The following is a 16,116-nucleotide window of genomic DNA, read 5'->3' on the forward strand; positions in this document are numbered from 1 at the left end:
TTTCTGTTTTTCTATTGAGTGACTTAGAATAAAAGGAAACAAAATGTCGTCATTCCTGTGTGAATTCTGAGAAAGGCCTGGTAACTTTCGCTGAAGTCAAACTGACAAGGCGAACTGGTTAGAGTGGACTGATAGGAAGAGAAACGCCACAAGGAAAGTTTGAACAGAGGACATACCTCTTATTCAAGAAAACAACAAAGATAGCTCAGGAGAGTTTGGGAAACTCTTTCTCCCCAGTCAATCCCTTTCCTTAATCATGTCACCATCCTCCCCCTTTAGCACCTTTAGCAAGCCCAGGAAACAGATGCTCTTCAGAGCACAGGGAAGGAGAGAGCTGGGAAGAAGCACAACTGTTTGGGTGCAGTTTAAATAGAAATAATGATCCTTGTTTGTGCTGACATACTCCTGGGCTGGGTTTAGGTATAAGACAACGAGGCAGTGAAATGCATGTTGTCTGCACAACAGAATAAAAATGCTGCGTAAATATGTGAACAGTCTCCACCAGACAGTGTCACACTGCTCTTAAAATTTCTAGGATCCCTGAAGTTTGACTTCCTTAGAAAGTATTCCCAACTCACCACCCCCATAGGGTTTCTCTCCTGTGTGAATACCCCGATGCCCTGAGAGCTCCTTTTGCAGAAAGTGACCCTACAGCACTGACAGTCACAGGGCTTCTCTCCTCTGTGAGTTCTCTGCTATCCAGAGACATCTGATTTATAGTAAAAAGCTCTACTACATTCTGGATATTCATAAGATAGCTCTTCTGTGAGTTATCTAGAGAGGGCTAAACTCACCCTTCCCTACAAGCTACACATAAAAAAGAAGCTATCAAGAGTGAATTCTCTGATGTATACTCAGAACTGATTTCTGAGATAGTTTTCCTACACTCTTGGCAGTCACAAGATTTCACTCTTGTGAGAATTTGCTTATAGTCACTGACGTCCAATTTCAGGAGAAAGTTTTCCCGTACTCTTGACATGCATAGAGTTTATTGTAGTGTAACATCTCGGATATACAGCGAGGGCTGATTTCCAGGGCAAAGTTTTACTACAGTCGTGTCATTCACAGGCTTGCTCTCCAGTGCACATTCTGTGATGGTAAGTGAGGGATGACTTACGGGAGAAATTTTTTCCACCATCTTGACATTCATAGGGTTTCTCCCCAGTGTCAATTCTCTGATGGAAAGTGAGGTCTGACTTGCAGGAGAAAGTTTTCTTACACTGTTGACATTCACACAGAATATAACCTCAATAAAGTAAAGGCTATTGCTGTGACCATGTTTGCTATCCACACTCACAGAAAATTGAACATGTGTTTTATAGATCAGAAACTCTAAGCTGAGGATAGAAATTTGGGGATCTCCGGGATATTGCTGGTAGTTTTCATCATCCTAGGGAATAACATGGCTCGACCAGAACAAAAGGAATTGAAAGAAGAGGAAAAGCAACTGGAAGATACTAATATTTACTAGTGGACAAAGAAAACATTGATGACAGCAATGAAAAGACTTTTGGAAAAGATGACACTGGGCAAAAGAAAACTTCAATCTTAAGAAATCTGTTAATGTATTCCATCATCTCGTATTGCTGTGTACAAAATCCTATGTATATTCACATATACATTGATTAGGACCTTTGACAAATACTCTCCATTATCATAACAACAACAAAATAAAGGATTGAGAGGATTTTTCCTTAACAACATTTAGTATCCTTGACACAGCCACAGGTGACATCAACATTCACAGAGACAAGGAATAACAAAGATGCTCAGTTACACCTTCTTCACAAAGGGTTAGGATAACTCTACACAACAGAAAAAAAGAAATCATGAATAAAACTAGTCATAAGTAGTTACAATTCATCCTTTGAAGACTTTGAAAATCACATTAAAGCTACTCTAAAGAGGAAAATTCAATGAGCAAACTATAAAATAATATATGTAAGTCTTCACATACACTGGAGTTCCCGGACAGTAGCAATCAGAGAAGAAAATACTGAGCAATATATATATATATATAACAAGACCAAGGACAGAGAATGAGCAGGAAAAAATAAAACCTGAGGGTTAAAAAGAAATTAAACAGATGAACAAACACAACAGCGTCATGGGTAGGATGAGTCTGCCTGCAATGACGACAATTCTCCCAAGGTAACCAGGCTAACACAGTGCTATGACAACAAGAATCATTCCTATTCTAGGCTAATTGAGGAAAATGTGAATGTGATAAATAAAACTATTAAGAAAGGTGAGAAGGTGGATGGCATACATTTGGCCACAAAAACTCACTGTACCTCCCAGCATCAGGGGCTCAGGAAGCCATAAACAGACTGTATGATGAAATAAACCCTTTGGTCACCATTGGGGAGACTGGGGAGTCATGAGCCAGTCATGTCAGGGGCTGCTATGACAGGCTCCATGCTTAGCCTGCACGAGGCAGCATCAGCTGAGAGCAGGTGTGGTGGGCAGTTAGACCGCCTCCTCCCGTTACAGGGTCACAAGTGCTGGTGGATGAAGGACCCCAACCTTATCTTAACGAACCTTGACTGTCTCCTAAAGGACCATCTACCAATACAGGGGGTGCGACTGGACATAAACACACAAGCACACGTGTATACGTATATATAGGGGCGTATGTGAATGGACACGTGAACAGTGCAGTGTATACTGCTCGCAGTGGGGTCTTCCTGTACAGAAAGATACAGCCTCCTCTCACGAGCAGTTCTCGTAAAGGAGTCTTTATTTCCCTTGTGACAGGTCTGTCGGACACAGGGTTCTTTGGCAATTTTTCCCATTTCAGTCCCTTTAAAATGCCACTCAACTGTCTCAGGTCTCAGCGTTTCTGGGGCTTAGAGGTAGGGAACTCTGAGTCCTTGATGTATCCTGAGTGCTGTCGATGGTCTTTGTCCACCTGACAGTTTTGGGTCACACAGCCGTCCTAGTGCCACATGTATTTATGGTGGCAAGATTGGTTATCAGCAAGAATAATCAGCTCAATTAATAAGAGGCTGCGCATAGAGTTCAACGACAGAAGAGGCTGACCATGTCCACAGGACAAACTCCAATACAGCTGCAATTCTAGGCTCAAGTGCAGGACCCTGGTGGCCACTAGTCTGCACTTAATGGCATTCCTCGCCACAAAGGAGGAACAACACTGCCCACAAAGCTCTCTTGGGAGGGCCTCCCTGGTGGCACAAATGGTTAAGACACAACCTGCGAAGCTATTTGCAGCCACTGCAGCACAAGTTTGATCCCCACCCAGGGAGCTACCCACATGGCACAGCAGACCTCTCCTGGCTCACCCGCTGCTCCCCTCAGCAGTGTATTTCAGTCAATCTGCCTGTTCTGTTCCCCAATCTGTCTCTAGTGAATCCTCTTAACCCCCCCCACAACTCTGGCTTGTACCCCAGTTCTTGTATGCATAAATAAATAAATAAATCTTTTTAAAAAAAGCTCTCTTGGGAGAGGAAGGGAAACAAATGCCTGATGAATGCTGGACCCTGCCCTGTGAGCCTCTTCCCAAATGGAATTTAAGCAAAATCACTTTTCCTAAAAATATAACAGGATCCAGAATCTCTACGAGATGTGACTTACAATAGCTAAACAAGGTATAACTCAGAATTGCTATCGCTTATGGAAAAAGGAAAATGTTATTAATACTAATAAAAAAAAGTCATTAGGAACTAAAGGCAAGATATATGTGATCCTGCAGGTACAAGACAAGATTAAGCCATCCATAATACAAATAAGTATGTAGAGGAAAATATAAAAACAGTGTATTAAAAGCACAATTGGGAGTGAAATGGGACCTTGAGAAACATCCAAATGAACACAGGAGGTTGTAGAGTATCAACATAAAAAATTTACTGAAGGGCTACACATCAGATTTAATATAACAAAGGAAAATCAATGAAGTTTATGGTAAACAGCTATTTTCTAATCTTTTTGAAAAACAAAAACACCAAGAAGAGGGCCTCCTCTGGTTGCACAGCGGTTGAATGCAGCGCTGTGAAGCTGTCCAAAGCCTCTGCAGCGTGGGTTCGATCCTGGCTAGCCGCAGAGATCCCTAGACGGTGCAGTAGACCTCTCCTGTCTCACCCACTGCTCCCCTCAGCAATGTATTTCATTACATTTGCCTGTTCTGTTCCCCACTCTCTCTGGTGAATCCTCTCACCCCACACACCTCTGGCCTGTACTCCAGTTCTTATATGCAAAAATAAATAAATCTTGTTTAAAAAAATGTAAAAGAAAAAGCAAGAGTAATTAAAAGAATAAAACTATTAACAAATTCCTGGTTTGATGAATTCATGAATAAACTGGCAAAAAATTTAAAGAAAAACTAAACAATTCTCCTCAAAATTTCAAAAGTGTGAAGAAGAGAAAAAAAATTAAAATACTTTCTATGAGGCAGCATTAAATAGATATTAGGAAAAATGAAGAGCAGTTCAAAAGTACCCATCACCAACATTGATGCAGAGTCCTAAGTATCCATACACACTGAATTATAAAGGATATTTAACAACTGTACCATGTGAACAATTGGGAGCGTTTCCTGGAATTTAAGAATGACCCAATACACTGGGCACTGTTCCCAACTGCCCAGTCATGGAAGCAACTGAAGGCCTTTCAACAGGTGAATGGAGAGAGAAATGTGGAGCACATACTGAACAGCATTATTACATGCCTGTGAGGAAAGACCAAAGGGTGGCATCTAGGACAAAATGGGTGGACCAGGAGGTGATTATATTGAGTGAAATAAGTGAAAAAAGGACGTCTGAGGGCCTCCCTGGTGGCACAGTGGATGGAGAGCAGCGCTATGAAGCTATCCACAGCCTCTGCAGTGTGGGTTCAATTCCAGGCCTGCCAGGGAGATACCCACATGGGGCAGCAGACCTCTTCTGTTTCGCCTGCTGCTCCCTTCAGCAGTGTTTTCAGTCTGTCTGCCTGTTCTGCTCCCTGATCTGTCTCTGGTGAATCCTCTCACCCTCTCATGCCTCTGGCCTATACCCCAGTTCTTGTGTAAATAAATAAATATTTAAAAACAAAAAAAAGCTTTCATGTACCTATGGTGTATGAATACAAAAACAATATTTATACACAAAAAAAACAGTAGGAGTAAAATTGCAAGGCAAAAAGAAGATAATGTTGACCAAGGGACCAGGAAATGGGCCAGGGTGCTTGCTAGAGGGCCAAATCCATCAGGAAAGCAGGAGAAAAACAACACACTATTTCAGGAGAGGGCTAGTAATGCGACAATGTCAAAGAGAGATTCAGCCAAAAAGTAAAGAAAGTAAACTAACACACTATTAAGTATATAAAAGTTTTAAACAATTGAAAAAAGATTCCAGAAGGTCATAGACAGTATTATCAATGTGGCAGGAAATCTGAGGAATGCAAAGGTTAGTGACGTGTAACTGGGCTGGAGTACAAGTCCAACTTGAGACTGCATCAAGGAGAAATGCAAAGGAGCAGTGAGAACAGCTGTCAGATAATGTGACTTTGAACAGTCCACTGGGCAACTTGTGTGGGTGCACAGACAACCTGAGAAAAAGCATGGGGAGTTATTGAAGCCCCCCTCCCATTGAATTCAACTGTCACACAATCCAAGATTAATCCCAGCATGAAAGGGCCACCAACAGTTGTCTGGGACACACTAAGTTTTTTCAGGGTCTGTTTATTTATTTATTTTTTTTTAAAAAGATTTTTTTTTTAATAGAGGCATGTTTTTCTTTATTTATTTGTTTGCTTGTTTGTTTTGTTTATACATGCACTGGGTATAGTCAGAAGCGCGGGAGGGTGAGAGAATTCACCAGAGCCAGAGCAAGGGACAGAGCAGGCAGAAGGACCGAAGTACACTGCTGAGGGGAGCAGCGGGCGGCAGGAGAGGTCTGCGCGCCATGTGGGACCCTCCTCCGGTGGCCGGGGAGCAGCCAGGGATTGAACCGGCACCGCAGAGGCCGCGGGCAGCTTCGCAACCCAGCGCTCTACCGCTGCGCCACCGGGGAGGCCCTTCAGGATCTGTTTAAAGAGAGCACCCACACCTGCATTCAGGTCTGCACCCACCTTTCCTCTCACTGGGCCTTCACCTAGCATCTAAGAGCTAACTATGACAAGTGCAGAACAAGGTAAGTGTGTATTTCCAGACAGGTGAAGAGCCACGGTCCACGTCATCACCAGTCAATAGAGAACCAGTGTCAGACTCTGCTCTGCAAGTGCTCAGGTCCCACCACAAGCAGCACAGTGTCCCCCAGGGGTCTGGTCTCATCAGGGAACACGCGTCTCACTCTATGACACAGCATTATGGAAGAATCCAATTTCCATGCATGTGGGGTATATGCTTTGCATGGATCTGCATGACATCTTTGTCTTGCTGATGTATGTTTCCTTGGAGAAAACTTTATACCTTTCTACTTTTGCATTTCAGTTTATGAACTCTCATAAAGTGCATAAAGTCAGTGTACAGACCACAAGCTAAAGAAAAACAATTTACTCACCCGAGATTGATTCATTGTCTGCTGCTCTCAGAAATGCATAAGGACTCTGGAGTGGCACCGGGAGAGGTGGAAGGGTCCAGCATGAGAGGACTGAGGCAGCTGGCACCTGGACCCTGGAGTCTCCTGTCCAGAGCCCTCAACACACTGCCTGGGAGAGACCAGAAACTCACTTCATGTGACAGCTGTGTTACACTTCTAGAAGGGGCAGGAAAGGACCAAGTCCCTTATTAGTAGAATTTAGGTTTACAATTTACCATAAGTTAATAAAAACTGATACTTCCTACTGATTGAATAACAGTTCATGCTAAGAACTAAAAAAAAATAAAATAAAATAAAACTTCAAGGATGATTAATCACTCAAAAAAATTTTGGACACATTTTCAAAGGAAATGAAATGGTTCATTCCCAGAAATGGTTCCGAGAGCCTTGCTCCCTGGATTCATTTCCTTGTGCACCCCCCTCTGACAATGAGGTGGGTTTGCCCCGGGATGTTGGGCCAAAGGGAATCAGTGCACGCGCGGAGAATGAAAACCTCTTTCCAGGGGGGCTTCCCTTCTGGGCCGCCGTCGTCCTGGGAAGACACCCGCGGCCGGCCTGTCAGGGGCACATGGCCAAGTGAGAGCCACGATAAACCCACCGAGCAGAGAGTGAAATTCTTACCCCAACCCGCCTCATCAGGGCACCAGGGAACTGCAGCCTCCTGCGTCATCCCGGCAGCACCAGCATCAGTGGAGGGAAAAGCCCAAAATGCAGAACCGCCCGACTTCCAGAAACAAAATGGTCAGGCGTGTTTTGTGAAAGGCAGTGAACGCGGGTGGATCTTGACACAGAAAACGCTCAGGGATCCACGTAAACCCGCCGCACTCCATGTTTCTAACAGTCCCCGTGGGCGAGGACTTGTTAACTTCCATGACAACCACCAACAGAACCTCACATTCCCACTGAGAACTCCTGAAAACACTAAAGGCCGTCAACTGGAGGGGCTCACCCTGCGTTACCCTCAGGGCCCCCCGACACCCAGTCACGGTCCGCCCCTTCCCAGGCGCCCGGTCACAGGCCCGCGGCTCCTCCCCGACAGCTGCCCGCAGGTCCCCGCCGGAAGCTCCTCTCTCCACACTGTCCGCAAACCCCACCTCCCCCTTCTCCCCACACCCCGCGGCTCCTCCGCGTCGCCCCAGCCCCACCCTCCAGAGACAAGGTCCACTCACCCGCGCGGGCGGCGGCGAGAGCGGAGGCCGGACTTCCGGGAAGAGGGCGCCGGCCCGGGCCGCGCCTGCGCAGACGAGCCCGGAAGCCCAATGCCGGAGCCCTGGGCGGCTCCGCGCGTGCTCCCCTGTCTCAGGGGCTGATCCCTCAGCAGTTCGTGAGGTAAACCTCCTCCTAGTCTGCTTCCCACTCTGTCTCTGGTGAATCCTCTCACCCACTCCACCTCTGGCCTACACTGCATTTCTTCCATGAACAGCAAAAACACTGATCAAATATACATGAGGATTTCCACATCAAGAAATCAGATTTAATGGGCCTCCCTGGTGGTGCAAGAGGTTAAGACACAGAGTATGAAGCTAGCCGTAGCCTCTGCAGTACAAGTTCGATCCCCGGCCAGGGAGCTACCCACATGGCGCAGCAGACCTCTCCTGACTCTCCGCTGCTCCCTGCAGCAGTGTATTTCAGTTGATCTGTCTGTTCCGTTCCCCGCTCTGTCTCTGGTGAATTCTCTCACCCCCCCCCAAAAAAAAACCCTCTGGCCTGTACCCCAGTCCGTGTATGCATAAATAAATCTTTTTTTTAAAAATCAGCTTTATTAGCACATATATTAAGTTGACATATACTCTAAATATACAGATGTCACTGTATGCTACTTGGTCAAAATCGAGAGGCAGGCATGTAACAAACATTCTTATTCTTCTGATACAGGGATCTCAGAGTTGGTGGTCAACAGAGAGAATCATTACTTAGCTAATGTGCATGCACAGAATTCTATCCCCTGTCATGGAAACATCATCACGTGCCTGTGAAGAACTTTTTTCACAACAACATCAAATAATATTCATGACATCTATTACTACTGTGAAGAAACATCATAATTTTAATCAACTGTGTTTCCCTTAAGGAGAAAATGATTTCAACTTCAGCATGTTCCTCTGTCTGACTTTTATGCCAACAATGTAGCCCATAATTCTTCTTGGTGATTCAGATCAATCTTGAGTCAACCAGAAGCAGCATATCCATTTAGATTTTCTGGAGACATGGTACATTACTGTCTTAAATTTACACTGCAAGTTAGATATGAACAAATCCCTCTACTAGGAGGGTCTCTCAGATGTCTGAAGCAACAATAAAGCAAACACATGGCTTCATATACACAAGGGGAGAAAGCCAGAGAATGGAGTGAATTAGAGCTAAATGACATTCATCCCCAGTTCATAATACCTCAAGTATATCTGATAAAAAGTAGATGGAAAACAAATATATCTGTCCTGATATATCACCTTTAACATTTAAATTACACTAATACATACTTAGTGTTTTAATGTTAGTTTATGCCCCAAAAATATTGATTTAAACTAATATCTGGGAAGTTAATGACATTACTGTATTACAATTTTTAGGTATGTATTCATGTTATTATTAATTATTTTCTCACTTTTTTTTACTTCTTCAAAGTGTCATTCTAGTATGAAAATATGATGGTTTCAAAATGTCTATGAGTACAAACCACACATCACTTTACATTTGTTGGTTTCTTCCCAGTATACATTCTCTGATGTTTAGAGTGATTCGACTTCTGGTTAAAGACATGGCCACTTTCTTCATATTTTAACGTTTCACTCCAGTATGAATTCTCTGATCTTGAGTAAGTTTTGACTTGTGCTTAAAGGCTATGCCATAGACTTCTCATGTGGCACAGTGGACTGCTCCTGTACCCCAGACTGCTTCCCTCAGCAGTGTATTTCAGTGGATCTATCTGTTCTGCTCCTTACTTTCTTTCTGGTGAACCCTCTCAACCCCTGAATACCTGGTCCACATGCCAGTTCTTCCATGCATAAATACATCTTCCCAAAAAAAATGGTGGTGGGAAACGTGTATAGTGACTTGCAAAACTAAGAAGCAAGACCCATTCAAATCTCCATACAGAAAACTAATTCCAAATGGATTAAACGTCTGAACATAAGAGCCCAAAGCATGAAGTACTGAAAGAAAATAAGGGGTACACCATAGGACAGCTGCAACAAAATGTATTAGGGAACACAATCCCAACACTAAGGGAAAGAAAAGCAAAATTCAACAAGTGGGACAACACCAAACCTAAAAGCTTTTGGACCTCAAAAGAAACCAGCACAGAAACAGAAAGGCATCCTATAAAATATAAAAAATATTTGCACGTCACACATCTGACAAGGAGTTCAATACAAAATTTATAACGTTCCCGGGGCTCCCTTGTGGCGCAAGGGGTTAAGACACAACACAAGGAAGCTATTCCCAGCCACTGCAGCATGAGTTTGATTCCTGGCCAGACCTCTCCTGTCTCACCCGCTGCTCCCCTCAGCAGTATATTTCAGCACATCTGCCTGTTCTGCTCTCTGCTCTGTCTCTGGTGAATGCTCTCACTCCTGCATCTCTGGCCTGCACCCCAGCTCTTGTATACATCAACAAATAAATCTTTAAATAACAAAAATTAAAATAAAAATAAATTTAAAAAACCCCCCAAATTTATAAAGTTCCCACCCAATCCAAGAAACCAACCAATGAGTCAATTAAAAATGGGCAAAGGAACTAAACACTTTGCTAAAGAGGAAATTCTGAAGTCCAACAGACATAGGAATGTTCCTCTTAATTTATTGTAAGTGAAATGTTAATTCAAACCACATTGAGGGCATCCCTGGTGGCGCAGCCGTTGAGCGATGGGCTGCGAAGCTGCCGGCAGCCTCTGCAGCGCCTGTTCGATCCCCGGCTGCCAGTGAGGGTCCCGCATGGAGCGCGGACCTCTCCTGCCACCCGCTGCTCCCCTCAGCAGTGTATTTCGTCAGTCTGCCTGTTCTGCTCACCACTCTGGCTCTGGTGAATTCTCTCACCCACCCGTGCTTCTGACTGTACCCAGTGCTTGTATAAATAAATAAATAAATCTTAAACAAACAAACAAACAAACAAAAAACCACACTGAGATGCCACCTTGGGCCTTGAGAATGGTCCAAATAAAAAAGAGTGAAATTAACAACACTGAAGTATTGGGTCTCAGGAGTCCCCAATATTGACATATGCCTGATTCAAAGGACCCCTGTAGGGGTCTCTAAAACATGAGACACCTCTCCTTCTTGGGGGTTGTCCTGTCCTGGTATCACTATAAACAGAATTTACATGATGTTTTCTTCGTTCGCCTGCAATTTAGCTGACTGAGAATATATGGAGAAGGCGAGCTGCTCTTCACTTAGCTGCCATCCATTATCGTTTCTAAGAGGCTATCTTCCCATCTCTCTTCTTCATCTGGGTCTCCCATAATGTATGTATTGTTCTGCTTGATGTCCTCTGAGTTCCTTAGGTTCTGTTCTTTTTTGTTTTTTAATTTTGCTACTCTGCAAATTAATTGGGAAAATCCTGTTCCAGTTTGTTGCATGTAATCTCCAACTTGAGGGTTTGTACCTGCTGAGTCCTCGCTGGTGCTGCCCTAAATCACGGTACTGTGGCGCCACCTAGTGTCTGTCTGTGGTAATGCAGCCACCGCATTGCCAAGGCTGTCTTTGCTGGAAACTGACCCTGTAGGTAGCTCTCCTAACAATCAAACCACCTGGTGTAAATTCTTCTTAAGTATGACAGCTTGGGCCTCCCCGGTGGCGCGGTGGTTGAGCGCTGGGCTGCGAAGCTGCGCGCGGCCTCTGCAGCGCCAGTTCGATCCCCAGCTGCTCCCCGGCTACCGGAGGTGGGTGCTCCCCTCAGCAGTGCACTTTGGTCCTTCTGCCTGCTCTGCTCCCCGCTCTGGTGAATTCTCTCACCTTCCCGCGCTTCTGACTGTACCCAGTGCTTGTATAAATAAATAAATAAATCTTTAAGAAATTTTTACTTATTAAAAAAAAGAATGAGAGCTGATTTTTACTTTATTACAATTAGTCTTTTTCATGGTCCCTTATTTAGGTTTTCTAAATTCCTTCTATGAGTGAGACCATCCAGTATTTTTCTTTTTCTCTCTGCCTTATTTCGCAGAGAATGATCTCTTCCAGCTCCATCCATATTGCTGCAAATTGCATGAATTTATCTTTTTTGATTGCTGGGTAATATTCCATTGTGTATATAGACCACATCTTCTTGATCCAGTCATCTGTTTTTGGGCATTTGGGTTGTTTCCATAGCTTAGCTGTTGTAAATAGTGCTGCTATAAACATAGGGGTGCAGGTGCCCTTTTGAATTAATGTTTCTGTGTCCTTTGGGTAAATACCTAGGAGTGGAATTGCTGGATCATATGGAAGCTCTATCTTTAGCAGGTTGAGGACTCTCCACACAGCTCTCCATAGTGGTTGGACCAGTTTGCACTCCTACTAGCAGTGCAGGAGAGTTCCTTTTTCACCACATCCTCACCAGCATTTGCTGTTGCTAGATTTTTTAATATGTGCCATTCTCACTGGTGTATGATAGTATCTCATTGTAGTTTTGATTTGCATTTCCCTGATTACAAGTGATGTTGAACTTTTTTTTGTATGCCTGTTGGCCATTTGCATTTCCTCTCTGGAGAAGTGTCTTTTTAGCTTTTTTGCCCATTTTTTGACTGGGTTATTTTCTTTGTTTTTGTTGAGTCTCATCAGCTCTTTGTAGATTTTTGTGATCAGTCCCTTATCGTTAGTGTTATGTGCAAAAATTTTCTCCCAGTTGGTGGGGTTTCTCTTTGTTTTGGTTATTGTCTCTTTTGCAAGCAACTATAGACCAGAGACACACTACAGAATGGGGGAGGGGGAGAAGCGAGATTAGGGTCAGAATAAGGGGGGGTGGGAATTGTATGGGGAATATAACCAAAATGAAAAGGCATACATTGTGCAAAAATGAAAAAAGATGTAAGATTTATATAAAATAAAATAATTAAAAAAAAAAAGAATGAGAGCTGTGGGCCTCCCCTGGTGGTGCAGTGCTGTGAAGCTGTCTGCAGCCTCTGCAGCATGGGTTTATTCCCGGCCTGCCAGCGAGAAATCCACATGGCATGGCCGATCTCTCCTGTCCCACCACTGCTCTCCTCAGCAGTGTATTTCAGTCAATCTGCCTGTTCTGCTCCCCGCTCTGTCTCTGGTGAATCCTCTCACCCTCCCGTGCATCTGACCTGTATCCCGGTTCTTGTACGTATGAATAAATAAATCTTTTTTTTTAAAAAAAGAATGAGAGCTATAGGCAGTTCATGTTCACACGATATGGTGTGTACAGTGACACTTGTGCTGCAAGGCTCTTCTGTCCTATCCTCAAACAGTCTAAAAGTCCTGAGCTGTGTTCACCTGGTTGAGAATGTTGAGTGATTAAACAGAAGACCATTTGACTAAGGTGATGTTAATGCTTCGCAACCTAGGAGGTAAGCAAACCAATTAGACCTGGAGTAGATTGTAAATGTACTCAAATCTGAGAAAATAAAACTTTATAGCAACCAGTCACAAACTGCCAACTAGACTTACCCAAATAAGGCATCTGCTTAAGCTATAGTCAGTCAAATAATATCCTTATTTTGTTTCTGCATCTTCTCTGTAAATACACTGTAAGTGATCCTCCCTGCTCCTGCCGGTCCTAAAAATGTTCACTCTGGCTTTGCCCATGTCGAGTTGATGCTGACTCAAATACTCTTAAAATTTAAATGTTTCAGTTTATCTTTAACAAGAATATCATTTGGCCCTCAATATCAATGATACGCTATTCATCAGAGTAGATGGTCTAGAATTGGCAGCTGCGTGGGAGGCCCTGGCAAGACATGTGTGATGCTGATTCAGGGAGATAAACTACAAAGATTAAGAAGCCACACATCAAGGATGCTTTTAGAAATACAGAGAGTTGGGGCATGTTGTCGCGTAACCTGCAGAGTACGGGAGGTTGAATCTCCTCCTCAAAAAAGGAAGTACACTGCCCGGCAGGACTCCTCAGCACAGGAGGAAGTGTGTTCCACTCTTGTGTATTCTGCTCCAGCTCTTCCCACGCTTGCTTATTCTGCTCCAGCTCTTTTGCTGTCTGCATGAAAGATGGCCACTAACAATCAGGTCTCAGACAGTGGGAGAGCCTTACAGCAGGTTCAGGCTGCTGCAGAAACAATTATTTGCATCTTACTGCGAGGAACACCCCATGGTATGAGGGGTGCCAGGAATAGGAGAAAATGCAGTGTGATATTTATTTATTTATTTTAAAGATTTATTTATTTATGCATACAAGGGCTGGGGTACAGGCCAGAGGTGTGGAGAGTGAGAGGATTCACCAGAGACAGAGTGGGGAGCAGAATAGGCAGACTGACTGAAATACACTGCTGAGAGGAGCAGCGGGTGAGTCAGGAGAGGTCTGCTGTGCCATGTGGGTAGCTTGCTGGTCGGGGATCGAATTCGTGCTTTAGTGGCTACAGACAGCTTCATAGGTTGTGCCCTAATCCCTTGTGACACCAGGGAGGCCCTGCAGTGTGATATTAATTATAAGACTTACTGGGAGAGGCATATCAGAGACCTTAGAGTTGAGCTTCCTTAACTTATATCCTATGTCAAAAATATGATGTTTGACATAGGACACCACATTTTAAGGCAGGTAGAAATTATGCTAACTAGCCAGGTCCTGTCAATTCCATGAAGACACATAGTCGGGTGACACCCTAAGATGGAGGTCCTACACCAAGGATAAAGGACACAGGAAGGTGCAGGGGGCACAATGTGTCACAATCAGGTGGCTCAGAGCCCCTGTCACCAACCAATATTGTACCTCACCTCAGTGTGCAACTGCAGCTGGCTTGGTGTCTACTATGACAAGTTGTAGCTTGCAGGTACTTTTATTAGTGATTGTGTGTGCATGTTTTCTTGATTCTTTTGCTCATGCTTGGCCACCTACTGCCTCTTTTGTTGAATACACTAATAAATACACTGTAAGCTCTGGACTTTTATCCACATTGTCCACGTGATGCTCATCCCCCCACACATGTCCACTTAGATGTTTTTATTGATTTCTCAACGTTTCTTCTAAATGTTTGCTAAAGTTGGTGAAAATATCGCCCATCTCACAGGGTTAGGAGATACAAATGGTGAGAGCTCAGTGCTTGACACAGAGTAAGGGCTTACGAAAGACTAGGAATCTGCTGCCAACACGGATCATTTACTTCAGCCCCTCCTGCCTCTCTGAAGGCATTTCTCTGAAATACCTTACAGTTTGGTGCACAAAGAGTTCATTGCTTTCCATAAGTGTACTTGCTTTTGTTACCTTTGTACTTCTTAATTCTTCTGCTTTAATCTTTTCTATTTTCTGTGTGACCTTGGGTAACACTGGGTTTCAGTATGGTTTTGTCAGTAACCAAAAAATCAGAATATGCGTGACCTAACATTTCAAAGGTAAAATATTTATAAGAATGAAACTAGTAAAGCAAATGATTAAAAGCTTGTTTTTAAAGAGAGCCTATGCAGGTTTATCTTCTAGTTTAACATCTTACATTTCACAAATATATCCACAAATATATCACAAATATATCACTTAACCCCACTTTACTTTAGATTTCTCAATTGTAATTGGCTACCTAAGAAAGTATGGGAACAAAAATTTTTTTTAAATGCAAAGTGCTCATTACAATAGTGGCATCTAGAAAGTGCTTAAAGGAATTGCTAGCTATAATAATTATTATTGATGACTTTTCACTGCATTTTGTGCTATTTTCTTTTCATTATGGTAAAATACACACAAAACTTACCATTTTCACCTTTTTTTTAAAAAAAAGGTTTTATTTTATTTATACATGAACCAGGGCACAGTCCAGATGCGTGGGAGGGTGAGAGGATTCACCAGAGACAGAGTGGGGAACAGAACAGGCAGACTGACTGAAGTACACTGCTGAGGGGAGCAGCGGACAAGAAAGGGGGTCATGTGGGTTGCTCCGAGGAGTGGGGTGGGGCCCTCCACGGGGGAGCTGGTGACCCAGGTCTCACCCTGAAGTATGAGACTGGAGGGCAGCACCTGGGGGACCCATGTGGTTAGATTCTAATCGCTTCCCTCCATACTCACTGCTGTGGGGGGCAGGAGAGACCCAAGGCGCCCAAAGAGCAGCAGCTGGGGACCCCACAAATTCAGGGGGCACCGGACGTATGAGTTGTTAGGGAAACACCATGTCATGAAGTGTCTTCGAACTTCACATGGATGCCATCCGGCCAGTGTGGGAAAGAGGACAGCACTGCCCCCTGCCTCCCGAACGGCACCACGGGGCCAAGTCTCTTTTCTGCCCGGTCTGCCCAGCCCTGCCCTCGTGGGTCAGACATGGGGCCAGAGAAGAGCCAGCAGGGTCAGTCCAGGGACATGGAGAGGCACAAGCAGGGCCTGGCCTGGCCCCTCAGAATAAAGGTCCAGGACTGCAGGCATGTGGGCAGGAGAAGCACTTTTCTAGAAGCCCATTCTGGGCTCCAGGAGAGGAAGAGAAGATGCTTTTCCAACT

General features: G+C 44.1%; 1 long non-coding RNA gene across 2 annotated transcripts in view; it reads right to left on the reverse strand.

Moving 5' to 3' along the window:
* Positions 1-7,603, reverse strand: part of LOC119250123 (uncharacterized) — a 47,463-nt gene extending 39,860 nt beyond the window's left edge. For both annotated transcript variants that reach the window (XR_005126230.2, XR_005126231.2), the window contains exons 1-2: positions 7,155-7,603; positions 6,495-6,689 (exon numbers count right to left, since the gene is read on the reverse strand). This is a non-coding gene — a long non-coding RNA (uncharacterized LOC119250123). The remainder of the gene's footprint in view (positions 1-6,494; positions 6,690-7,154) is intronic.
* Between the last annotated feature and the right edge of the window lie 8,513 nt (positions 7,604-16,116).

Source organism: Talpa occidentalis, unplaced genomic scaffold, assembly GCF_014898055.3.
Source record: "Talpa occidentalis isolate TD23 unplaced genomic scaffold, MPIMG_talOcc4v2.1 talOcc4.17, whole genome shotgun sequence".
In the NCBI taxonomy this organism is placed as follows: Eukaryota; Metazoa; Chordata; class Mammalia; order Eulipotyphla; family Talpidae; genus Talpa; species Talpa occidentalis.